Source organism: Dromaius novaehollandiae, chromosome 3 (assembly GCF_036370855.1).
Source record: "Dromaius novaehollandiae isolate bDroNov1 chromosome 3, bDroNov1.hap1, whole genome shotgun sequence".
Lineage (NCBI taxonomy): Eukaryota > Metazoa > Chordata > Aves > Casuariiformes > Dromaiidae > Dromaius > Dromaius novaehollandiae.
The window spans coordinates 120,484,832-120,511,531 of record NC_088100.1 but is presented as its reverse complement, the minus strand read 5'-3'; positions in this window follow the sequence as shown (position 1 = coordinate 120,511,531).

The window sequence follows — 26,700 nt, the reverse complement described above, 5'->3', positions numbered from 1 at the left end:
CAGCAGCAGCAAAGTCAGTAGCAAATGGTCTAAAAGACCATTTCCATTTGTTCATTCATTGCATTTTTATTAATTTGTGATACATCAAGTAAATAGAGGAATCTCTCTCATTTTTGCTGATTAAGAAGTTCTGTTAAGAACCTGGATGCTAAATAAATATGGTATGATGGGAATTGGGTAATAAATTCAAAACAGAGGCATAATGGAAAAAAAAGCCTTTCCATCAATATCCTGCTCTGGTTTTTCAGTATGTAGACAGTTATTGTCAGCTTAGTTATTTTAAGGTGAGATCAATCTTTAATTAATCAAAGAGAGACTGGTTTCGATAACACAAGGACATCTCTTGGCTTTATCATGTGGTCTGTGTTATCACAGCCTGTGTATTTGAAGCTCTTGCTTATCCCTCAGTAAGTGGTGACATGAGGAGAAGCAGGTGTTGCAGAACATGCCCAGGATGACCAGCCCTGGAGGGAAGGGCTGGGCTGGCAGTGCCTTCACCCAAAGCCAGGAGAGGTTCTTTACCCACTGCTCTGGAGCACCTGCGCGAGGGAAGAGCAGCTTCTGCAAACCCTCGCTTGCAAAATGAGGTGCCTCACGGGGGCTGGCAGGCCCCCAGCACTGCCGCTTCCCACACCTTGTTAGCACCGTTGTATGACACCGTCTGGGAGATCATGTAGCACTGGCAGTGTCATCCTCATGTCCGCCCCCTCACTCAAGGGTAGCTGCAATTATATAATGACTTTGAAAATTATATTCCAGATCTGGGAAACAAATCTTCTTAAAAACCAGGATTGGTAGGAAATGTCTCTCATTTTCCCTTTTTCATTATTTTTGTATATTTGGAGGAGCAGGCTGGGGAAAGAGGAAAGTAAGTTCAGAACTGAGCGTGCTGGGGACCACTGGGTTGCAAGCAGTACTTGTATGTCAGTGGTGCAGCCCCACCTTAAACTCACTGCAGATCTGGCTGATTGGCTCTTCCTCCAAGAGTGAAGCTTGATTTTTCACACAGCTCTAGTGCAGTGTTTTTGTGGCAATTATGTAAATTATATGTCACACCACTGCATATTTTCCACATCATTTGATTTGACCTTTAAAACTAATAAGAGAATTATCATTTTTGCAGTCAATTTGTGTTTCATGGTATGAGACAGCAGGACAGGGACTGATGGGAGGGAACATCAGAACATACAACTCATGTTGCAGGATAATGCTGGAGGTCCATAAGTAGGTATATGGCATGAAACAGTGGCTGATAAGAGCTCCTGAAGAGTAAATTAGAAAATATATCATGAAATAAACTTCCCAGAGGGGAAGTTTCTTTCTAATCACCCTTAGTGAGATCTGGTTTGCCATTGTTCTTTCGCTTTATAACCATTTGTAATACATACATAGATATCTCATCCTTATCTGTATATAGATAAGGATATATATTTCAACTAATCTAATAAAAGAGATTATTCTCTCCCTGTAAGTCTTGATAGGTTATTTCTCATGATGCTTATACATGTCTAATCCCATCTAATCTCACCAAACCTTGAGCTACATTATCTTGAGTTAATAAATTCTATAGGTTAACCATACACAACATAATTTTTCAGCTATGTTTAATTGATTTTAAACTTGCTGCGTTCACCTTCTCCATGCATTCACTTGTTAAACTACTATGAAATGTAAGATGTCAAAAGCAAACAATTATCCATATATATTTTTTCCCCAAGTTGCACAGGGCAACTTATTGCTAACAGAGGCCCATTAATAGCACTGTAATATTCCCCTTTCAGCCTCCCTCTCCCTCAAAAAGACCTATGGAAAGTTCATGGTGTCAAGAAAAATGTTGCAAAATTGTGATAAGACATGACGTTCGAGCACTGAGGATTTCCGTAACACTTGCTAAATGCCTTATTAATCTTACACATGTCAGATGAGATTTTCCTTGTGTTTAGGATGATGCCTGGCAGGAGCGTAGGACATGGTTCTGTGCAGACTCTGGTTCAAGGGCTGAGGGGAGGGAGAGTTTTATTCTTCTGACTGAAACTTAACATTTCATATGCCTTTAACAGCAACGGGAACTAGCCATATGCATAGCCCTGGAGAGTGATGAGAAAGAGCCCAAACTGGAATAACATACTTTATATTAATATTTATATTAATATATTTAATGTTATATCATAACATAACATATTTTGGCCACAAAATGACACTTGGCAATCCTTCCCACCTCCACTCATGGCTGGTGTTCTCCCTGGTGTTTATATGGCATTTTCTTACCTTTGCTGCTAAGTTGCTGACCACTAATTTTGTTCAGGGTTTGTTCCTTTTTCTCTCTTTCTGAGTCTCCAGTTCCTCTCTAGACTTCTTTTCAACAGAGGTCTGCCATGCTTGCACAGCCCACATTTCTGGTGGGGAGGTCTCTGCCCTACTGCAGCAGAGCCACATGGTAGTTCAAGTACTTGAACAGGAGGTTTTGATCAAGGCTTATCGCACAGTGGAAATGTATCTTACAAGTTGATTTTAGGCCAGCAGAGCTAAGGCATTCTGTTCAGACAGCAGTAGGAGACCCTTGTTTTTTGATAGGTATGCAGACCTTGTGTTCAGTCTTTTTATTTTGTTCTTGATACCACAGATCATTCCTTCTTATCTTGCTTGCACAGCTCATTGCCCTGCAGCACTTTCTCATACTCATTTTGGGTCTATGGTTAAAATACCTTTGCAGAAGTTTGGTCAGGTTTTTTGTTTGTTTGTTTGTTGTTTGGATTTTTTTTAGCAAACCCAATCCAGGGCCATGTCTATGCAAGAGGAATGTTTGAAAAAATTTCTTTATGTCACAAGTACTGGATCAAATACTGTATCAGCTTCACTGATGTGATCCATGTTGCAAGCTGTAGTGTAAACAGACTTCAGCTGCCAGGAGTACTTCCCTCAGTTGGTGGACTTGATCTTTATGGAATACACTGAATGAGCACACCAAAACCGAGGGGCTTGAGTCAAGCTCATGTCTGGTACAAAAGACTAACATTGAAGTAAATCATCACCCAGATCAGTAAGATCTGAAACCAAAAGAAAGTAAAAATCCCAAAGACTTTTGTTCAGAAGCCTGATGAATTTTGCAGTTACATAAGACCTTTGAGTATCCTGTAAACACTCTTCTCACCTTGAAAAGGAGTTTGCACCTGTTTCTCCTCTGCTCATCTTGCAATGCATCTGCGTTTTTTCCCACCTTCTGCTTCTTTCTTCAGCTGAGCACCTTTTTATTCTCTTCCTTGACACAGTATCTCTTCAGGCTTTTCTTCACATAGAAAAAAATCTACAGATATGTAACAAAAAATATGAAAACCATCTGACTTGGAGATAGAAGCACCCAAAAACTTCATGCCAAGTTCCAGCTTTTTCAAGATAAATTATGAAAATGCTAAAAGCTTAGTAACTATAGCAGCACAAACAACACCACTACAATATGCCGCAACAGATTGTTCATATGTCACTATTTTTCCAAAGTTCTTTGGCAAATATTCCCATTAGTAAACAAGTCAAGAGAGAGAATTGTAAAATGGCCAGCAAAAAAACCTCAGTCTTCTCTGGCTAATGAAATCAAATTCTGCTACTTATCACTATTATTCTGTTCTTTAGCCCCTCTTCTTTCACCTGTGCTGACAGACTACAGTTGTCTCTGTTTCTGCCTTCACAGTGAGGTTTATGCTTATTATGCCCCCATCCTCTTTACATCACAAGTTTATCAAAGCAATGCCATGTCTAAATGATGGGCTAGATTCTTACCTGGAGGGAAAACTTGCAAAGATCCATTGACTTTGTCAGAAAAATGATGAATTACATAAGCTGGTGAGCTGGCACTGTGTGTTACTTGCAGCATGGTGCACATCAATGGAACTGAAAAAGCCAGTCTGCTAACACTTAGAGACAGACTGATTGGTTTTTTCTTTTTCCGTCGTCTATTCTGCTTGCCGCTCAGGTTGTTGGTTTCACCTGAATTTGTTTTTGAAAGAAGTCTGGGCAATAGGCCAGCTCTCGCTATATATTAAGGATGGGCAAATGCCAAAAGTTTAGGAGTTCTTTGGTTGGGATAATCTCTTGAAATTGGAAATAACATATTCCTTCTTTACCAGAACATACAGCAGCTATAAAATTGGAATGGGAAATTCGCTCTCTTTATGGGGGAAAAAGAAAGAACATGATTGACCCAACATTCAAACGCTCAGTGTATTCCTCCTCCTCAGTGAGAAACTGATTTTTTTCCTGCCCTTTGTAATTATTTGTATCATTCCTTAAAGTTCAGTAAAACTAACTTGAATTGTAATGTTTAGCTCTTTGTATATTGAAATAACTGAGAGAAATCCTGCCTTTATTGAAGCTAAGTGGAAACTTTGCCGTGAGCTTCAATATGGAGTGGATTTCACTCACAAGTCTTAATGCTTTCATTTTGTGTAAGAAGGAATGTCCTGGCTGTGCTTTGACTTTGGTATTGGCTGCAGTTCCAAGTTGCAGAAATAGGTGAAAAAATAGTATGAGGAAAAGAAATATTTAATCAAACACTCAGTGTGATGGAAACAATACAGAACTAGCTGTAAATATATCTTTTACCATTTGAAAAAAGGAGGTATAACAGGTCACAGAGCTAAAATGTTGTGAACGCATCCATATCATGTGTCTCTTTAAAAACAGCAAAAAGAATTCAAGATTCATTGGGCCATGAAGAAGAAAGGAAGAAGGAGTATGTCTTCCTGGGCAGTCTGTATCTGAGCAATCCATTAGACAAACACAGTCCTAGATACTTCACTCCGTTCACTCAAAATGCATTAAAAAGTATTTGAACAGGGACGAGAGCGCAGTATCCCTCACTCCCTCTTTCTGGCCTCATTGGTGCCAAATTCTTCTTTCGCAGGGTGGTCCGGCTTCTCGAGGAGGGGCGCAGAGTGCCTGGGGGGCCTACTGCAAGGTGAGTAAAACTCCTGGATTTGGGGGCTGCATCCCCCTCCCTCCCCACCACAGAGGGCATCGAGTTTGTGTTCCGTTTTCTAGGCAAGTGCTGTAGCCTGTAGAGTATTATAAAAACTGGGCAGCTCATGCTGAGAAACAGCTTTTATAGACTAGCCCAACTGCAGTTTAGCCAGGGCATGGGGAGCTGGACATACTCAGGAGCCATAATGTAGCAGGTTATGTGTCCAAATGCATTTGGTTTGGTTCCCATTTCTTAAAATATGTTCTTGACTCCAGAGTTAACTTGAGCTCTGTCCCCTCCTTTGGCTGCATTGCAGCTGGATAAAAAAGGAGGCCTCGCAGCATTTATTCTGTTGTCCCCACATGGCAGGCCACAGTGCTATATTATAGCAGTAAGCATAATCGGAAGAAATCATTAAGTCAAAGTCACTTTCCCTAGGCTGTCCCTCTCTTCTACTCTTAGCACTTTAACACATTCATCACTGTTGCTCTTATGCCACACATCCTTGACTTACCAAGCATGATGGACTGCATGGCCAGGCCTTTTTATCAGAGCTTTCAAAAAGCTACATCCATACATCACCATACCTGTTCATTTCTCTTAAGTGTCTCTTCACAGTGCTACTTTTTTCCATGCAACACAGCAATAGCTATGGCGGATAAGCTTAAGCATGGCTTATTTAATTGATATCAGGAATTGAGACTGCTGCCATCATTAGCCTGAGTTAGATTATGACAATATGAGCAATGGGACTTTGAGATTAACTTTTGCTTGGGGAGACTACACATAATTCACACACAATTCACATAATGAAATGCTGTTTAACAGCATGGTTGGCCTTCTTTCTAGCATTTATTCCTATAAAGCAACACAGTGAGCTCCCAACAGACTAAAAAAGACAAGCATACAACACAAAGCCATTTGTGACCTTCCAGTTGATTTATTCTTAGCAGCAAACGGGTGCCTTATGTCGAATTCAAAGTAATAAATGCAGAAAGACAAAAACAACCACCCTACAATGAAATATGTCAGGGACAGCTTCTAATCCTCTCTGATCTCATAGCAGTGCTTGAGTAGAAAAAAAGATGAAGGGGGGGAAAAAAGGAAAAAAAGAGAACAATTCTGAAAGAGCTAGCGCCCCAGAGAGCTATATAATGATTAACAATTCATCTTTCAAGCACTGAGCATTTCCTTCTCGGTATTGAATGACAATGGAGTCATAACTTCATCAAAAATACTTTGAATAGTCTCATTAATGACACATGGTCTTGATTTGTCCCTGCCTCAGAGTCTGGTAATTTTTCATACCCACTATTGAAAGTGTGTTTAGCTTTGTCCTCCTCATCTGTACAATACATTCATACTTATCAGATCATCTGCTTTTGTACTTCAGTGTTCAACAATTCAATAAAAGGTTAACAATAAAAGGTGGGGGAAAAGGGAAGTGGAGGATAAGATGAAGGTTTATTTTCAGTACAAGCTAACTAAACAATGGGAAGGAAAGTGTATTGTATCATGCTGTAGAAAATCAGCCCACTCCATACAATTCTAGCTCTAGAGGATATTTAGAAAACACAGTCTGTAAATAAGATTTATTGAAGTACAGTCTTGCCTTCATTGTAAAGAGTAGAGGCATCTTCTTCTAAAATAGCTGGTCCCTTAAGAACAAATGCACAGAGCGTTTATGCCAAGCCTCTACCTTGTATAAATATTTTTAATTAATAGATGCCTTCATCAAATATAAGAAAAAATTAAGCATTAATGCACACTGGAGACCCTGCTATTACAGTGATTAGCTTAGATTTAATTTTATTTGCAGGCATCATTAGTTTATTTTTAATAGATCTCCTCTGTACTTTTATCTATGTTGTGTTCAGTTTCTGCAAAGAGACTAGCAGGCTGAAATTCTTTCAAAGCCAACTATTTTCCCTCCCATCTCCTTCCAGCCCACTGCCCTTCACGGGATGCGTTTATGTTTAAATTAGCCGGATCACTGCAGGCTGAGATACCAATTAATCTTCGGATGGCCACAAGTAAAGGTAGAAGTTAACACTGTAGCTGAGGGACTTAAAAGTGCGAAACCGTGCTACTGCTGCAAGTCCTCTGTTCTGTTTTGCAAAGCAGTGGTTGTGTCATACGGGGACAGGGTGCCCTTGAAGTATCTTCTCTTTGAGTGAGTGGCAATGGGTATTGTTGCACAGCATATAAACTGCCTTTTGTCAGCTTGTATTAACCACAGAATTGACTTGTAAGGCATTTGTACTCGGAGGGAGAGATGAATGATGTCGGATATGTCAGTGCTGCAGCGCTGAGTGGTAATACTGGAGCTGGCTTCTTGGAAAAGTACATCAGCATGTTCAAAGTTTTCTGCTGTCACAGCTCAGCTGATTCTGCTTCACAGACGCTTAATTTGGGGGTCTCTGTGCTGCTGTACGGAATGAGATGGCTCCCAGAGCAATATTTCTGATAGCTGCCCTGTTAGCCTTAGTCCAAACTGCATTTCACTTGGTATTGATCTTGTTTGTCTTAGGCTTGTGCCTGCAGGGTTCAATGCATAGAAGAGCACTTCATGGTTGCAGTGTGCTTCTACAAGTGCAGTGTTGGAGAAGGTGGAAGAAGTTGTGGATAAATCTTCCTTATCCCAATTCAGACCGTGACAAAAAGTCAAGGAACAGAAGACTGCTTTGCTGTACTTTGGATATGGCAACTCTGATACAGAGGGATTGAATGACATTTTCGGTCACACAGGAACTTTAAGGCAGATCTAGGAGATGACTATAGATCTTCTGAGGTCCCAGATCAGTTATGAGCTGTAAAACTATCCTTTGTTATTTATTAAATGTGAGTGGGATTTGCTAAAGCACATCTGCTGTAGCACAGTTTGTTCTGCTCCTGCTGTAGTTGGTATGTGCTTTATCACTGACTTCAGAAAGATCAGAGTGCACTCACAACCATAAGAAGCCAAGAAACTGTTAATTTTCTGTTAATCTGGAGAATAAGCTTCTCCAGTGGTGTGTCTCAGCTTCAGACTAGGGTTATCTCCAGATTTAATCTCTATCAGATATCTTCTAAAAGGGATTAAAGGGTGCCAGTTGTGATGAAGAGCTATTTGCTTGGGATTCCTGCTTCCTGGAAGCTCTTTTGACCTCAGCAAATTCATGTAATATGGACGGTGATTCTGTGAAGATAACTTTGACTCTTACTGTTTTCTAGGCTAGATATGAACCAGCATGTCATAGATTCAGGGTGCACGTTTTCTTGTCAGTATCCTGACTCAGTTAGTGAACTAGTAAGGGTCTTTCATAAATTCTTCCAGTAAGTGGTTGTCCCGATCCAATATTGGGAGGGTTTTGTTACGATACCAGGATGAGATTAAGACCCTAAAACCGGTCAAATGTCATACAACCTTTTAACTTTATTTTCCACGAAGTGGAGAGAAAGGGTGGGGGAAAAGCGAAGGGGAGGCGAAGGGAAGAGGGGAACAGAAAAAGGGTAAGGGGAAAAGATAGAGAAAGTTGGAAAAGGAGAGAGGAAGCTAGCTACCATCACTCCGAGGCCGATGATGTTCCGCTGGCTCCGTTCGAATCACAGCTCAAGCTGGGTGCCTCCGACGAGGGACGAGGGCAAGGGGCGAGGGCCGAGAGAGGGCCAAACAAAGAAATCCCTCGGCAATTATAGCTTTTTCAAATTAAGTTTCCCAACCCTCACGTGGTAGTTCAGACCAATAGTAATATTTGGGTCTGGGGTCTCCTGCTCCTTATTGGGTCTCATCACCGTCCCTAGGTAGGCCGTTTACTGTTGCCGTTTCTGCTGACAGGTGTGTCTCCATTCTTGGGTCCAGCCATTAGCTCTCAAGGTCCTGAAAAAGAGGTGGTAACTCCAGCAATTAGCACTGTTTCAGCAGTGCACAGGAATGCAAATTGCTGGTAACTCCCTTATCATTCCTGCCTGCACCAGCTCTGGGGCCCTTTCTCACTGAACTAGGGAGTGTGGCCTAAGGCTTCAGCAAATTTAGCCACTCATGCCAAGCAGTTTTTATAGAAGTTGTGCTAAAAACGGCAATAATTTACAGTCCAGCTCCCAAAGTCTCTGCCCAATTGTGGTCTCGTTCAGCGCAGGCTCGGTGTGTCCTGGGTGGTCGCAGGGAGACCATCTCAGAGGGTTGCAGCAGCCTAGTCCTGTTTCCGCCAGGGACAGATGGCTTGTTCGGGGTTGTGGCCTGCCTGCACCCCATGCACCAAGAAATGTTTAAGGCAAAAAATTCATTCATCTGTCCGCCACAGTGGTATAATGGAAAAAGAGATTTTTTTTTAAGAAAGACATGCAGTTGCTGTTCTTTATTTATTTATTTTTATTGTTGTCCACATCCTGACCTGAGCAGCAATACACAGGGTCTTAAGTAGGGAAGGTCAAGTGATTTTGATAACAGATAGCGCTACCATCCCTACTTACGTTTGCATTGGTTTTTTTATTGTCTAGCCTAATAACAACAGCATTTGTAAACCCCAAACTATTCCAGTCCCTGAAACTAATTTGAAGGTTGTTTCCTCAGATGAACCAATTTAAGCTTGATAAGATCACAGCAGGCCTGGGAATAAGGAGATGCTAAGTTTGCAGGAACAAAATCCATGAGAGAGCATAGCTTACATGAGAGAGTATTTTTAGAACTCAATCAGTGTATGCGGAAGTGAACTGAATGATAAGAGAGCAGTCTCCCATCTGATCAGCTGCATACATGCATGCTCTATTAGAAGGCTGGGAATAATTAACATTACTAATGAATCTGTCATAGCAATGAAGCATGTACCTCCTACAATCACAGCCAATTTCATATTTTTCACAGCTTTGAACAAAAGAACCCCTAGTGATGTTTTAATGTTCTCTTCACCTTCCCTTTTATGAGACAACTCTCATAAAAGGGGGCAGCCTGCATGCTCTTTCTATATGCCATTTGTATTTGGGGGGGGGGGGTTAATAAGTGCATGATAGTCAAATAAGACAAAATATTAATGGAAAGGATGGATGAAAAGATTACAATGATTGCTGCCTACCTCAAGACAATAGTAGAATTTTATATTTGTTTGGTGTGGGTTTTTTTTCACTTCGATACCATTCTTCTCCCTTTCTTCCTCCCAGCATGTGAAAGTTTTTTTTATGTCAGCATCATTATATAAGATATGACTTGCTTAAAGGTATTTTAATGAACATTTTCCATTTAGAAAATAGGATATATATTCTCTAGCTGTATTTACTGTTGTTACTCCTGTTGTTCAGTGGTTTCTCCAGGATAAATCTTGTCCCCTCCAGAAGAGTACAAAGACAGAATGGTTCCATTTTTTAAGGAAAAGTAAGGATTTTGTGAAGCTAAGCTAAATGGGTGTGGATTTGTGTGATCTTCCTGTACCTCAAAAGAAAGAGAGCTTAACCATTTGTTTCCTGTAACAACAGTCACTAGAAGACATCTCTTTTACACAGATTCCCTATGCTACTTGATTTCTGAAACAACCCATGCAGTCTTCACCCAGTTAGGTACTGCTGAAAACCTGCCGGGATGTGGGCACCATAAGAGTTTTGCAAGATTACTTTGTATACAAGAGTGGGATTCCTGCAGTTTGCCAGTTAGTCTGAAATAGCCAAGAAAAAGTGCAGGTAAAAGTAGAGAAAAATATGCCCATAGCAACCTGACACTAACAACTCTGTTACAGTGAGCATAGAAGAGGTAAGTGTACAGATGTATAGGCAAACAACAGTTGCCTTTCTTGTACTTTTTAAATCAGCTCCAGTGATAGTGGTCAGCTGAAGGACCTGCATTCCAACCTTTTTCTGTTTCCACAAGGAGGTCAGGCGGGGTGAATTTGGTCAAGGAACACAATCTACGTATTATCCCAAAGTACCCAAAAATGCAAAGAATATCAATTTTTTTACCTAATAGGAAATGTAATGCCTGGACAAGACTGTTAGTGACTACAGAAACTCAAGAATCTGAAAGAGTGAGAAGCACTCTCTTGAAGAATTTGCTATGGCTTCAGATGTTCTGTCCATATGTAGAAATACAGCACTAGTCTGCTAACTCACCAGGACCAGGAGGTCTCACTAGCTTCAGTTCAGAAACACACTCTGAAGCAGGAAGGAATTGGATAAAAGAAGAGGTGGAAACTGCAGGGAAAAATCCCAAGTTTAGCCAAACTAATGTGAAAGCTAATTAAAGTAACAACAACTTTCAGAAAGGAAGGTTTGATAAAGCCATTATGAATGTTAGCTGTAAATATGAAATGCAGTCATCTTAGAAGGAGCTATTATCATAACCACCAAAACTGGAATGAATAAGTATTCATATTGCTTCCTTTTATTGGTTGTAAAAGATATGGATCCTGACAACACCCCACAGTGCCCCTATTCATAGTGTTCTTCCTTCTTCAATACAACAACAGGAAAGACTTTCAGAATATCCTTCTGCTCCACAACTAATGCCAGAAGTTATTTTCTACTGCTAGGGATTTTAAGGTTCATCTTGATGCCAAGGTAACCTTGGAGTGTATCAAGGAGACCTGGCTATGATCATTCTCCTGTAGGTAGGTGATAGCCTGCTTGTGACTATCCATTACTGTATCAGTCAGACATGGAGATGAGTCTCTGTGAAGATGTCGCATAGCTTCAGCAGAACACGGCAGCCTGGACAATTCCCAGCACCTTGGTGCTAGAAAAAAACTAAAAAAAAAATGACCAAATGATCATAAATCATGGAAAGAAGCCTGCTGCGTAGAAGATCATGAGAATGTGGATTTTAATGTTGCTGAAAGTCTGAAAAGATGTTTGTTGTTAGTGAAGACTATGTCAGTATCTCCATTGTGAGTCCCCACTGTGCAGGGATTTATGCAAGCCATAAAATTTCCCCTTAGACTAGGAAAAGCTGTGACAACCTCTGGACTAGAAACAATTTACCAGTGGTTGTTTCACTTCACAAGTATATAGTTTTCTGATGTGTTCTGCTCTCATGCAAATGTGGACTGGATATTTTTTTCCAGTAAAAACTTTGCTGTTGATTTTTTTTCTTAGTGCCACACAAAATTTTGGGGCATTGATTTTTGCAGATGAAAAATCTACTGTGCAGTATACGGTTTCAAAAAGTATACATGGATGTCACAGAAAAGGCAAGCCTGTCTTCTCTTCTCTTTAAGGAGAAACAGGAGTTCAACTGAGAGGAACACGAGCTAATAAAAACAGCTATACTGGTTTAGCCTGGGGATCCATTACCCACTATCCTGTTTCCAAATGTTAGTTGTTTAGGATGAAGCATCAGGATGCATTGGACAAGGGGACCTCAGGGGCATCATGACTACAATAACCAGCACAGCCCTCATTCTCTGCCTGTTGTTTGGGAGCATGCAAATGTACTGCAAGCAGCAGGCTTCCATTGGAGTGGCTGACTATCCTGGTGGCTGCTGAGATCTGTGCTCTTCATCATCTCCCTCACGCTCTTTAGCAACTTGGGAAGCTTGGGCTTTGGTGAAAGATTCTAGGCAAAGACAAGTTGATCATCTGCCTCGTCTTGTCTTTGCCTCCAGCCTCAGCCACTTGTCCTCATCTTCAGATTTAGCCCATACCATATCAACAAGATGTCCCATGAAGATATGGCAAAGGCAAGAAGAGGAACTGATACCTTTTGGGCCCTCCCCAGAGGAGGCCTCCTCTCCACAGGCCTGAACTGGGACTCTGAGATGCCCAGTGAAGGCGTGTCCAGTAGCAGATGCCTAGGGAAGAGCAAGAAGAGGACTAGCATGTATGAGAGTGCCCCTGAGAACTGTCATAGACTCCAACTGTTTTCATATCAGGGGATATCCTGAGCCTGATGTGGTCTGACTATTTAGTATACTTCAATGGATCTCTTTGAAGGACGTAGACAAGCTCTCTATGAATATGAAAATCACCTGAACTTGGCTGCTTTTAGCTTCCTTTGAGGGCCCCAAGTTTTTGCAGTGGAAGAGACCAGTGAACAATTAGTGAACAGTCCCAGTTTTTCACCCTCTGCACAGAGATGTCAGTGACTATCTGAACCCTCCAACATAAGTGGTGCCTTTATGACTTTCTTCTACAAAGAGGATGGTAAAGTAGATGTCTCTCTGCTGCCCTTTGTGCTGTCCAGCTCTACTGGACATCTGGTTGGACCAGATGGTCATTAGCAGTCCCTTCTAATCCCAATTATTTTGTGATTATTCTGTGATTCTGTTAAAATGGCTTATACGCTGCCCTGGAGGTAGTATAATAGCTGGTTATTCTTGCTGGGACTCCCAGGAGCCAAGAGCTACATCTGCACTAGTCTGTTTTCTGGCTTCTGAGTGGATCTAAGCTGCAATGCCTATCTGCATGCTTGCTGCTCACCTGTAAGTTGCCCCAGAATGCTATCATTTTGACAGTGCTGCGTGTGTCATTGTGCATAACATCTGCTCCACAGCCTTTTTGGCACACCTGGCAGGAGTGTCCCAGTGCTCGTCCCAAATCCAACTTATACCAAGGCCAGAATAGATCATGGAACTGGACCTGGAAGATTTTGTCCCATGTGCCGAAGTACAGCATAGATGCACATCTGCAGTGCAGGTGTAACTGCGGCATTCTCAATACAAAAACCACAGTCCCTCCTGAAGTGCCTGATCTGCGGTGTTTAGCAATTTTCCATTGATTTCTGTGTGACAAAGCTCAAGCCTTGAATCTTAGCTTATGCATAGCTCTAATATAAGTCTAATTGTGCAGAGTGCCTATTGTGTAAATCAAAAATTTTAAAGACTGACCTGGGTCTTTGAGCTGAAGGAATCACTCACTGAATGCATCATAAAATTGTATCACTCTAAGTTAAAAACAGAATCTAACTTAAACAGCATTTAAGTTAGAAATAAATTAAGCCATATAGGAAAGTTACAATAGATACTCACCCCTTAAATTTTAATTTCCCATTATTCATCAAAGCATATGTCACAAATCCCTTAAATGGAATTGAAAATTAGCACGGTTATGGAATTTTGTCTAGCTCTGTTTGTAACTGCATCTTAAAAGCTTTTCCACAGTCCTTTGCACCTCTCTGGTTAGAGTTTCCATCCAAACAAGTTTGGATTAACTGTGGTTATTGTATATGGGGCTGTTTTCACATGTCTATTAGTGTTTTTGTTCTCTTACTGGCTGTGCCATAAAAATGTGATTCAAGATTCTAATTTTAATCATAGAATAATGAACTTGAAATTATTTTTAATGTGGATTGGTTCTATTCTTTTCCATCAGAAATATTTTTTTAAAATAAACGCTTTTAATCTAGACAGTTTACTTTCTCAGCAAGAGAAAGTTTGTGTACGAAGTCATAAATGAAAATTGAATTAAAACCCCTTAACTGTTTTTCAGCTTTGGCCAAATATTCTAGCCAAAACTATTTGCATTTTAATGATAGAATGCTACTATATTGTCGTATGGTCTTACTCTTCTCCCTGAGTTCTCCTCTTAAAGTCCATATTTCATATTGCATTACATTTATTTCATAAGAGAAGAAAGCAAGCTATTTTCTGGCTGCAGCACAAAGAGGAGTGCAAATTCCATGAAGTTCTGAGGCTGTTTCAGATTCAAAATGCTTTTGCATTTGGCTAAAGTATTTGGAATGGGGCAGCGAGGGTTCTTCCACAAAGCTGTGTTCAGGAGGTGGTGAAGAAGAAATGTTGATATGTTTTCAAGTGACCTCTACAGAAATATTTGCTAATGTATGCCTAACATTCACATTTTCTGCAGACATGCCAGTTGCAAGTGTGAACACAGCCAAAGCTGAATTAAAATTGGTATCCATGCAAATATCTGTAAGCAGTATCTTTTAGCTCTTCTGTCCACTAACCTGAACTAAATACTCTCTGAATTTGTATTTATGATATCTGCACAACAACGGAGTTATCCAGAATATGGTCTGATTTATTTTAAATTGTAAAGAATAGGGGGGATTTGACTCCAACAGTGGTGATTAATTGTAAATCTTTAAGTTCATTATAGACTAGAAGTGTTCCAATTATTCCTGATGAACTATTGAACTGATTAATCTTTTTTCCTTTTTCTCCTGTTCCTGAACTGACCAGATTTTCTTTGAATAAGTTAATTGCTCAAAAATTTATCTAACACCTAAAAATTTGTTTGTGAAGCTTTTTTTGTGAACTATTCCCTGCTAGTATTTCTTTAAGGATCTGATATTTTTTAAAGCATTTAATTTTTCTGCTTAATCAAGTCATCAGTTTCTATGTTACAGTTAGATAATTTAGTCTGTTAAAATGAGGAAATAACCAAAAACATCTAACCCATAATGAGTTGCAATTCTCCTTTTCAGCACAAAGGTTATTCACTGACTATTTGTGAAATGTTTAGGATTCATAAACCTCTTCAAGAATAAAAGATTTGTCATGCAAATATGCATATGCAGTTAATAACAATAAGCTATAACTAATAACTGAATAAGCCAACAACGCTTATCACAAAATTATTCACTATTTTTTGTGGTATTTAACAGAGTCTATTTAGAATCTATAAATAACTGCTGACTTACAGATTCTGAAGGCCAGCTGGAAATGTTCGGTAATTTTTCTGACTTTCTAGGTAATGCAGACCAGAGCTTTTACCTAGGTATGCTGGATGATGATTGTATCTGTCTGCATTTATTGTTTTAATTCTGCTGAATGCAGATAGAGTGAAAAGGTTTAAAATAAAGTATTAAAAAGTGCTGGCACAGTAGTTGATGAGGTCTGCGAAAATGAATGTTTAGTGTAACAGTTTCATCATATTTCAACAGGGCAGCAGTCATATCATAGTTAAAACGTCCTCTTTATACAAGGTGGCAGGATTGAGGGGATTTTTTGTTCCTTCTTTTTGCTACATTTTGTAGACTCATGATGGGAAGTACGTTCCAGAGAACAGTGACAGTTGTTTCTCTATAGCAAATGTGATTGTTAATAGAAAGAAATGCAAGACAGCCATCTGTTGGATTGTGCAGCAACATGCTTGATCCCAATGTGGGCTGCCAGTAGCCCAGAAAGGAACAAGTACATTGCTTATTGCAAGGGCAGATGGTGTTTGTGGACAGTCTGTATTCAGGCTGAGTATAAGTTCGCTAAAAGTAAATGCACACATATGAAAATGGGTTTTAGGAGTACTTTGGACACCTGGGATGCAGGCAAGACATTGTCATCAGCATGTTATTGGCAATACAGAGGTTTTCTGCACCTTTTCACAAGGAACAATTCCTCACTGCAGCATCACGTGGCCAGATGTCATCCAAAAATGATGGATTCAGGACTGATCCACTGCTTGGGGAGAGCAAACCTACAGCTGATCTCAACACGCACTTCAGTGCAGAACACAAGACTGGCTTGTCACAGGACACCTATGACACCTTCAGGTATATATTGTAAAGAACATACTAGTGAAGATCGCAATAATATTTCCCTTTAGAAATTTGTCTGTAGTGTAAGATCTGAATTAGACATCTTGGATTCTTATATTTTGTATGTAAGGAGCTTTTATTAAAACCCTTTTCATTTGTATGGATTATTAAGTGATACAGTCAGTAATCAGGTCTTTGGTTACCCTGGGTCTACTGATCCAGATTTACGGTTTGATAAATTAGCCTAGTTGCATATCTTTCCACTTACGTTGATGGTCTGAGCCAGTATATCTTCTCTCCCATCTGAGATACCGTGCCAGACTTATATTCTGAACCATTTTTGTACCTTTCGTAGATCTGGGGCCACTTAGGTGGCCTTTTTTGTCTCTGCTGAAGCCAATTACACTGACTTAAAGCTGAAAAGAATTGAGCCAGTGTTGAAAATCCCACCCTAAATGTCCCTGTGGATTCAAATAGATTGAATTTCAATTAAAAATTGGAGAGAAGCAGAAAGTCAGTTGTTAATTCTAATGTAATTTAAAATAGCTGTAAACAAATTTTGTTTCTGTCTCTAGTTTTAAGTTCTGTCACGTTTTTTTCACAGGTCAGTGAAATCACATGAATGGATAACAGCCAGTGGTTGTAAAAGGTAAAAGGGAGAGGGGCAAAGGTGTCTGGGCCATAAAAAAGATATCTGAATAACTAGTTACACTAAATAATGGGACAGAGAACTACACTGGTTGATCTGCACTAATGATTTGTTTGCCAAATTTTGTGTCAAGAGGTCTGTTGCGAATGTTTGACATAAGTGATTGCTTTGGTGGAGATATTCAGACTGTTTGTAAACACTAAAGATTTTGACCACTGCATCCTATATGATAATCCTAAATTTTACACTATGAATTCCTGTCTTTTTTTTTTTCTCTGAATAATTTGGTTTACGCTGTGACAGCTTCTGCATGTAGCTTATGATGCATTTATCCCATATATTTTCATTGGCAGATTAATGTTATGTTCTAAAAATAGGTTAAGCTGATACTGAATTGATACAACTGTAAGAACAGAGGTACCAGCTGGGGTATGCCAGCTTATTAACATCCCAGCAAACCTCACTGTCAGCTGAATATTTGCCATTCAGATTGTAACATTCTGAGAGTTTTAAAAGGACATTGGCAGAATTGATTAATTGTAGTTTCTGTAGCCCCTAGCAGAGGGTCAGACTTGCTTTCTGATATGATCACATGCCCTTGATACATCAGAAATGTCCACAATGTATATAGGAGGTAAATCGCTGAGGCTCAGCCCAAACTCAGTGAGCATTTCAGTTGGAAAGGCATTCCAAACTTAGTATATGTAACTATCAGAATAGCAGTAATCATCACATCCCACCTGCTAATGGAGAATCTTCTTAACTGAACACAGGGCCCCTAAGAGGCCAAAGCAAAAGTTTATACAGCTTCAGCGGGGGAGACCTGGCAGATTGTGTGCTGTTTTTTAGGAGAAACTGGCCTTTCTGCTATGTAAGGTTTTATTCTTGCTTAGTCAACAAATTGTAACAGAAAAGATCTAATTTGAGTCTGATTTTATGTTACGTTTAACATAAATTTCATGACTCTGACTCCATTTTAATCTATAAAGCCTGGATTTTTCCCCTTTAATTTAAATGACTTGGTTTTGAAACTGCTGGCTACTGCTGTTCGGGGATATTCACTCCCAGAAGATCCTGGGGAAGAGGGACCGATCCCTAACCTTGATGGAAGGTACAGGTTGCATCCTACATAAATAACTTCATTCTCAGAAGTATCTGGAGCGGGACATGTAAACAGGAACTGATGTATCAATTTGTGTTAAAAGCAAGGGAAAGGTAAAACAGCTTCTACAGAATAAGGGTAATAGCTACAGTATGTGTACTGAAAGCAAAAGAAAACCCGTTGGAACTTAACTCTGGGAGCATGGGATGTTTCAATACAAAACAAAATATAGGCAAACTTTAACTATGGAGAGAAGAGAAGGCTAGCAGTCAGCTCCCTTTTAATCTTCACTTCAGATGAGGGATTCAGATGAACTCTACTACCAAAGGTTAAGCTCCTATCTGCTATCTTGTGTTTAAGAACAAACTCATTTTTAATAGAACAGAAAAGTTTCTTGGCAACTCCTAGTATGTTTGATCCTGTTAATCGCCACCTTCAAGCTTTGCCTTTGGCCCCAAATCCCAAACAGAGGAAGGTTTCGCCTTCATTATTCAAGACAGATGAGTTCTTTAGAGCAAGGTAACAGATGTGGATTATGTCACTACAAATACATAAAGGGAACGTGACACTTCAGGTACTTGCCTCTAGCTAGCTGTGTAGGGCCCATGCTATATTCTTAGCTAGGCACAACCTTGCTTCTTATCTTACAATAAATTATACTGACTATTTGCCTTCACCACTGCTGAAAGTGTTGGGGTTGTTTTGTTTTTTGTTTTTTCTTCAAACCATGGATAACTAATATGCCTTAACTTTCCTGAGGTAAAACATAGTGAAGGTCAGACACTTTAGTTTAGATCAGTGCTGTGTGTCTGCCTGAGGCTCACTTAGCTGAATTTACCTCACAATAAAAATAAAGTAGTTTGGCACTCAGATGACTTCATGTGTGCTGTTTACACCAGCTAAAACTCACCAAGTCTTGAGCAATAAAGAAACTGTTTTTACTGCAGTATTCCTGCCTTATGCAAGTATGGAGAGTTGGTGATACAATACTTATCTTGGAAGTAGTTTATTTTTTCCCCACGGTCAAACAGTCTTTCTCCTTCTCCTGGTACCTTACTCAATTGTATATTTTAATTTGATTTAGTACATGGCATTCTGCTGTCCTCCTCACCAGATGCACCTGCTCAGACTTAGGTACTTCTAAAGTGCTCATCCAGCTGTGGGCCTCCTGCATTGCTACTATTTGCTTTCCAGTGAAGCAGGTGTAATTAACATAGGAAGAGTATTTGCTGCCTCTGCACAGTTTGTCCTTCCACTAAGAGTGGCAACCTGAAGCCAGACAAGAGATTTTCTGACTGTCCTGCATTTAATAGAGCTCATTTTCCCATTATTCTAGTTTGTTTCTATTCTCTGTCAAAGATGAATTAATAGCAGATCAAGCTCCACCTTACTGCATTCCTGTGCCACTCAGCTTCTTCATTTCACTGTGTAATGGCAAAAAGTCTGTGTAATATTGCGTGACCATGAAAACTAATTCCTCTTCCATTCCCATAGCACCCAGCACTTCCTGGCTATCCTATTAAGGAAGTTGTACTGGGATATTTTAGTCACTAACACTAGTTGATATAACTTGGTGTACTATGCTTCCCTAACTTGGAAACATCTCTTACATCCATTTTCCTAAAAACTCATAAAAAGTTCACTCATTTTCCTAAAAGTTCATGTATCCATTCCTCTGTGATTTCTGTCTTTTGAAATCTCTCTCAACAATTCACATTCCAGTTAAGTTGAATCAAATGTCCTGATAATAAGAGGGCCATAGTATTATAAAGAATTTAGCATACAGTCTCACATTTTAGTTGCACAAAGGATGACCATAACTTTGAGGTCAACAAACTGCCTGAGGATTTTCAACTCAAATACTGTCATCTAGTTCTGAAAAACTTATCGCCAGCAAGGTTTACCTCTGTCCCCTAGATAAGAGGTGAGGAAGGTGGTGAGTGTCAGATCCTTTCCAATATAGATTGAAAAAGCCTACTGCCTCACCAATCTGCAAGTCTTCCATTAAGTGTCTAGTTTTACTTCCTCCACTTAATGGTAAAAACAAAATTTATGATCTTCTTTCAAAAATTTTTAGCTATAGGTTTGATCAGATTCACTTTTGCAGTAGCATTAATCTGTGCTAAAAAAGGCAGTTCAGAAACCAGAATTCAAATGAATGGAAACTGGTTTTAGCATAATACTTGCAAATGTAATCAATTTTTTGATAAATTGGCCAGCTTCCCTGCTAATTGTGTGATTATCCCAGAAAATGAACATGAATTGTACATTCTGTAATACATTTGTGACACTTTGCTGGAGAAAGTATTCAAATAGGCAATAATTTGACCCAAGACTTTTATTAATTTTTTTTTAGATTGCATAAATCATTCTCAGTATTATGAACACTTCAGTAACTGAAGACATATGCTTGAATTTCCAGTCTTAACATGATACTCAGCATGAATCCACCATCCAACTGGCACAATCCACGCCAAGGCAGAAATTAAAAGACAGCACAGATATGTGTTTCAGGGTGTGTAGATATGCTATCTTTTAATTTTTAAATATCTGTACGTATGTATGTTACCCACTATATTCCCAGGCCATTTGAACATGCCATTCTTACTAAAGAAAGAAATGAAATGGGTATGTTTTTGGATGTCAAAATGTATCTATGTGAGAGCAGGCTACCGTTCAAAGGTATTGTTAGCCAGCAATGCTTGCTGTCCGCAATAGCAGGTCTGCAAGTGGCACCCAGGCACCACTTTTCAGTAGTTCTCTGGCAACAGGAATTGTGACTTGAGTCACTCGTGATATTATGCTGCTTCACCTGTAATGAACACTTACTGTGCTGGGCTAAGCCAGCTGCATTTTCTCACTCAATTTATTGCACATAAAATTACCCTGAAAAAATCTAAACAACATGTAAGTTAAGACCCTGTTCTTTCATGACCGCTATATGCTGTCTTTTCTTGCATAGAATCACATCTGCCTATATTTAAACCTCACAAATACCTAAATTTTCTGGTGCTACAAAAGTCTTTGATAGATCAGGCAGCCAAGGTTCTCAGTTTTACCAAAGCCCACTTTCACTGGCAGCATAAAGAAGCCTTGAAGAATGCAGAAATAGACGCAGAGAGGGTGCATGGACTTTGCTGGGAATTTTTTCTCAATTATATTAGGCTTAAGGTGCTTTTGAGGAAAAGTACTTTATACTATATCAGGTTCCAGCTAGCTGTGCTTAGCAAGAGCTTCTCGGAATGGTTCAGATCGTGTCTGGAAAGTTCAGCCTTTAAAGTTCCTGTCCTCATCTGCAGCCAGATTCTGCAATGCTGGGGCTCTTCCAATTTCCACCACAAACTGGAACAGTCACTGAAAGGCCTTGCATTATCAACAAGAAGAGGTTGACTTAAAATTCTCTCCTGCAAGGAACTGAACCTCTGTAATTCAGGAAAGGATTTTGGCAATGCCTAGGGTGTCAGGGTTAATATGCCAAGACTGCTGCCTGTAAGCATCGCTTTGGAAAAATGTAGTTTCCTGAAAACTATAATTTTTTGCAGGACTATTTCCATCCCAATGACACTCTTGACAGATACATTCATAAATAATTTAAAAATCAATTAATTGATTTGTTTGTATTTTCTGGTTTAGTTTAGACTTTTTCATTTCCTTTTCCTTTACTTTGACAGCATATTATGCTATATTTTCAGGTTTAATATCATCAAATTATCAAAGGCATTTTAGAATTACCATTCTGTTTAGTATTTCAAGACTTCAATTTTTTCTCCAAATTTGGGACAAAAGGAAATTGTGAAAAATCAGAGCATCCAACAAGATGGGAATTCTGTAGCTGGTTTTATGTTCCTCTCTGTGTTTTTGCACTCTAGGGGCCCTATTCAGGGCCCACCAAAACAAATGGGAGTCTTTCTATGGAATTTAGTGGCTTTGGACTCAACTTTAAGACCAAAGAGTTTTCAAACCAGTCTATATACCTAAAAGGAGGAGTTTGATAGAGGCTAAGAAGTTTGTTTCTTTCTGTGTTAATTTTAGATATTCCTGATGTTATGTTTTATAAAAGCCCAACTGACAGGAGGAAGTATATGCCAAACATCTACATTTAACTCAACATTAAAATGTGATGGTTCCTAGTTTCTACACTGAATCCCAACTATGTCAGATGATTCATTTAATGGAATTTGTTATAAACTATTACTTGGCTCCAATGCCTTAATACTGAGATCCCTGCAAACACTATCATGTGAAAGTTCAGAAAAAATATTTTTATAAATATCTGTGATTCCTATGTAGATTGCTTCTCTTTTTTAGGTATCAAATAGATTCCAGTGGCACCCAGATTGTGACTTCTTTTCAGATTTGCTAATTTTCTCTGAGAATATAAATGCTGAGCTTTGATTTTATTGAGGGAGAATGGCTGTCATTGTCCATTGCATCTTCTGCTGCTATTTGAAGTCACTCCTGCAGACTAGGTTAGTTTTTGTAGCAAGATTTGGAGAACACAATTGTTTCAGCTAAATGCAGCTCTTTGTATCATTTTTAATGAAAATGGAAGCAATATCTGGTAGGGAGCTTTATTGCCAGAATATTGAATATGGAGTTGAGATGGAGCACAGAAGTGACACTGGCATCGTGTCAGTATTCAAGGCTGTCAGTGCTGGTGATTGTGTGAGCGTGATGCCACTGAATGCTCTAAAAAGATCTGTATGTCTTGACAGAACCAGGAATACTTCAGGACAGGAGGCTGGATTAGCCCTCCGTTACACCGTCAGGACCCATCTGGCTATTCAAGGTAACTCATGCAGAAATGCTCAGAAAGTACGATATGCCAGGCGCTTCTGTTGTAAGGCCATCATCGAGCCTCACCCTCTGCAGCTCTAATGGGGGGGGCCTGTTGTTTCCTCAGCTCTGCCTTGCTCTCTGTTACAGTTAACTAGGAGGGCACAGAGCCCATCAGTCCTCAGCCATTCAAGTTAAGCACAGAGAATAAAGCCTCACTTTTTAAATTGTATCTTGTGTCACCCAAAGGCAACAAATATGACTCTGCACATGTAGAGGGAGCAGATGGCACTCTCACGCAGCAATTTTTCAGAGAGGAGCCGTGATAAATAGCCTGGTGACCAGACAGCAAATCTCAGAATGCTCCAGTCTGTGTTGATGCAAATAACTTTTCCTGTTGGTCATTACTATACAGTGCACAGGACTTCTGTAAACTACTTACTACTCCAAGTACAGCCGAATAGCGTGAGGAGACATTAAGTTATACTTGGCAATGCCCTATATGTTTTTCTCTGCCACACCTTACTTCTGCAAGCTGAGAAAAAAATGCCACTAGCTGGTCGTCTCGAAAACTTGGAGGTGCATTGCTTAAAAAGGCACAGGAAATTTTAATGGTATGCCCTGTGTTCCACTTCTTTCATTTAACTATTATGAGATAGGTTTCTTTGGGACTGACTTAAAGTGAAAGTGGTTTCTTTTCTGCAATCTTTGGTAGTTACTCAAGAGATCTTTGGTTTGCCAGCTTCTTGCTGCAGCATCGGAGGAGCCTAAGGACTTCTTTCTTTCATTCTCAAAGCCCTGTGTAAGTTTTGGGTGTTCATTAGGCGCTCTTCACTAGATCTAGGCATTTTCTTTTTAAAGAGTATGATTTCCATTTGAGAGGCTCAAAATTGTTTCTAATAAGAGGCCCAGATAAACCTCTAGAAATTCTTATCATTTCGTGCGTCAGGGACAAACACATGGAAGAAAATATTGCCAGACCGAAGACTTTTCTTTCTTTCCTTTCCTTTTTTTTTTTTTTTTTGGCAGCCAAGGTGGACCAATTGCAAAGATTGCCATTGCAAATCAGTTTATACCGTAATGAAAATGATTTAAGTTCATGTACTCCTCCAACCTCAGAAATGCTGGTAATCAGGTCTTTTAGGTGCTGTATTGTGAACACAGCAGCCATAACTCTAACAGTGGGTTTCTTTTCATGTTTCAAATATTTTCCACCCTATGATCAGAAAAATAAGTTTTTTTTAATAAAAAGAGTAAGGTGGGCATATGTTTTAATCTTTCTGGTGAAGGTCTGGAAACTTTTTGAATAGCTGAAAGATAGAAGCACAGACTTTCAACTGGAAATAACTTTTTCTGCAAGCGCTCTCTCAGGTTGTACACATTTTCACCCTGCCTTCAAAAGAAAATGACATAGAAAAACAAAAATAGTCCCAAGACCTCTTTATTAATCATTTAGTTTCCATCCTGAAAGAGCAATTTTCTTGTCATGAGAACATTATTTCAGTTAGAGCACTAGAGCTCCGAAGGAAGCACAGACCGTAGGACTGTGTATTATACACTTTCACAGCCATTGGAGGTCAGTGCAGGATAACTCATCTGATGGGCATTTTTAATGCATTTTATTCCTCCAGTTTTATTACAGTTGTTTGATACAGATAAAATTCAGCCTGCATGTCTGTGACATCTTATTACAAAAGAAGATTCTTGGGTACTGTAAAAAGCTAACAAACAGAAAACATACACTTGTGCTAATATCTTGATGCTATACAGCATGTCAGAAAAACTTCTACTTCAGGTTTGTTCTAGTTATGGGAGTATAATTCAGCAATTGCCAAAGGCCAGAAATGGGTGAAATACCTGCATCCAAGTGCTTTTCCAGATTTTGGTTAATGTCTCTGTGCTTCACTGAGACCTATTTGGCATTCTTCCCACTGGTTATGAAGGTTAAGCTCCTAAGAATGAGCATCAGGGCAGCTACAGTAAAGAGCCTACACTTTGCAATATGCTATTTCAGTGGCTTATTTGAGCTCCATATTAATGAGCTGCAGTGAAGAGCCCTCTAAAAAATCTAAATCATCTTTAATTATTTTATAATACATAGATTAGTTAATATATAATTTATCTAAATATAATTATATATTTGTAATCACTAGTTAAAAATAATGAGGTTTTGAAGCCTACATTCTGTGGATTTGTAACTGATTTTACATTACACTATGTTTATTTCAACAAATATGCTCTATACTATTAAAAAGGGTGAAGTATAACAAAATTCTGAGGGCCAGAAAACTCAGGAAGTTCAGAACTTATTTTAACAAACCACTGCTTAATTCTGTATCCTTCTGCATCTGTTTCACTATAAAATTTATCCTTAGAGGAGCATGAATATAATTTTATTTGGCTATGCTGTGAGAGAGTGAATGAAAGACAACGAGCCTAGTAATTTAAGTCCCCACTGCAGATGAATTGCGAGAATCTGCTGTGAATCTGGCAGAGAAGGAATTTGAACTTCTGCCTCCCACATGCCTGCACTATTAAAATGGGCTATAAATTATAGGATCTTCTCTCTCTACAGCCAAATTAAAAAGATGAACAAAAATGCTAACTACAATAGGGTTGAAGTGTTTGCTTAGAAAAATTTTGATTTTGACCCAAGACAAATACTGAAACATAGAAAAATTCTCTTAAATATGATTTTAGTTCCCTCGACAGCAGAAATAGTAATGTGAACTGCATCTTATCTACAACAAAAGCTATAAAAAGAAAATTGAAGTGTAAAAGGTCAGTTGAAAATTAAGAATGCAATTTATTAATTTGGTCTTATTGGAGAAAATATACTGAAATTCATTTCTAAGAGCACATGAAATATTGCAAAATGTTGCATATCAAGAATTGCCAAGGCTGCAGGTTGAATATGGATCTCACAGTATTGGTTGTTTATCTTGAAGCCTGGTTCCCAAAGCCATTTATCATCTGAAAAATCTCAGCTTTCATTAAGAGAACATGCTGTTGCCTTTGTGCTTTTAGAGGAATGCATGAAAATACAAAAAAACCCCACTGACTTAGGCCTTCCTCTGCTGTCATAAAGTAGAAGGAAAAAAAAAGAAGGTAGAAAGCTACGCCATGAGATTATCAATAAAATTGTGACAGTTGGCAATACTGAGTATGGAAAGAGACTCCTCTCATGATATCTAGCTTAAATGTGAGTCCAGTAAATAGAGGATACTTAAGAGTACTGGCTTTCAACTGTCTAGAAAACCTTCACAATGCTGTGGAATTATGTAGGAAATCCCAGCATCTGATAAAATAAATTATCCATCAGGGTCAAACAGTATCATGTCTGAACCCTGGAGGTCCGAACAAAGACTAAACAAGGCAGTATCCTGACTTCTGTTGCTACATCAGTAAGTGATAATCCAAAAAGCTTTGTTTTTCACTGGTGTTAACTCCATAATAATTAGCTCTCTTATGCCATTGCAAGATAGCTTTAATTTTACAGGGTCAGAGGCACACCCTTAGGTTACAGAAGGTCATGATTTAGTAATCATGATTTGAAATAGGAGAAGATGTAGAGAAATGCTACAAGAATAATCAGAAAATTGGATGTGACTGGTGAAACTCCTACAGGATTGGTGTCAGGTCAAGTCATGTTAAAATATTTCATAATGCACTTAGCACATGAAATACTAGGAGTGTTCTGATAATATCTGCTGACAGACAAGGTTAGGATTCATGATCAGTATCGAAAGTGTTTTAGGTGCCTCACAAGTCTTCCCTTTTACCCAGAAAGAGTTGAAGAAATAAATAAGAGTAAGGTGAAAGTC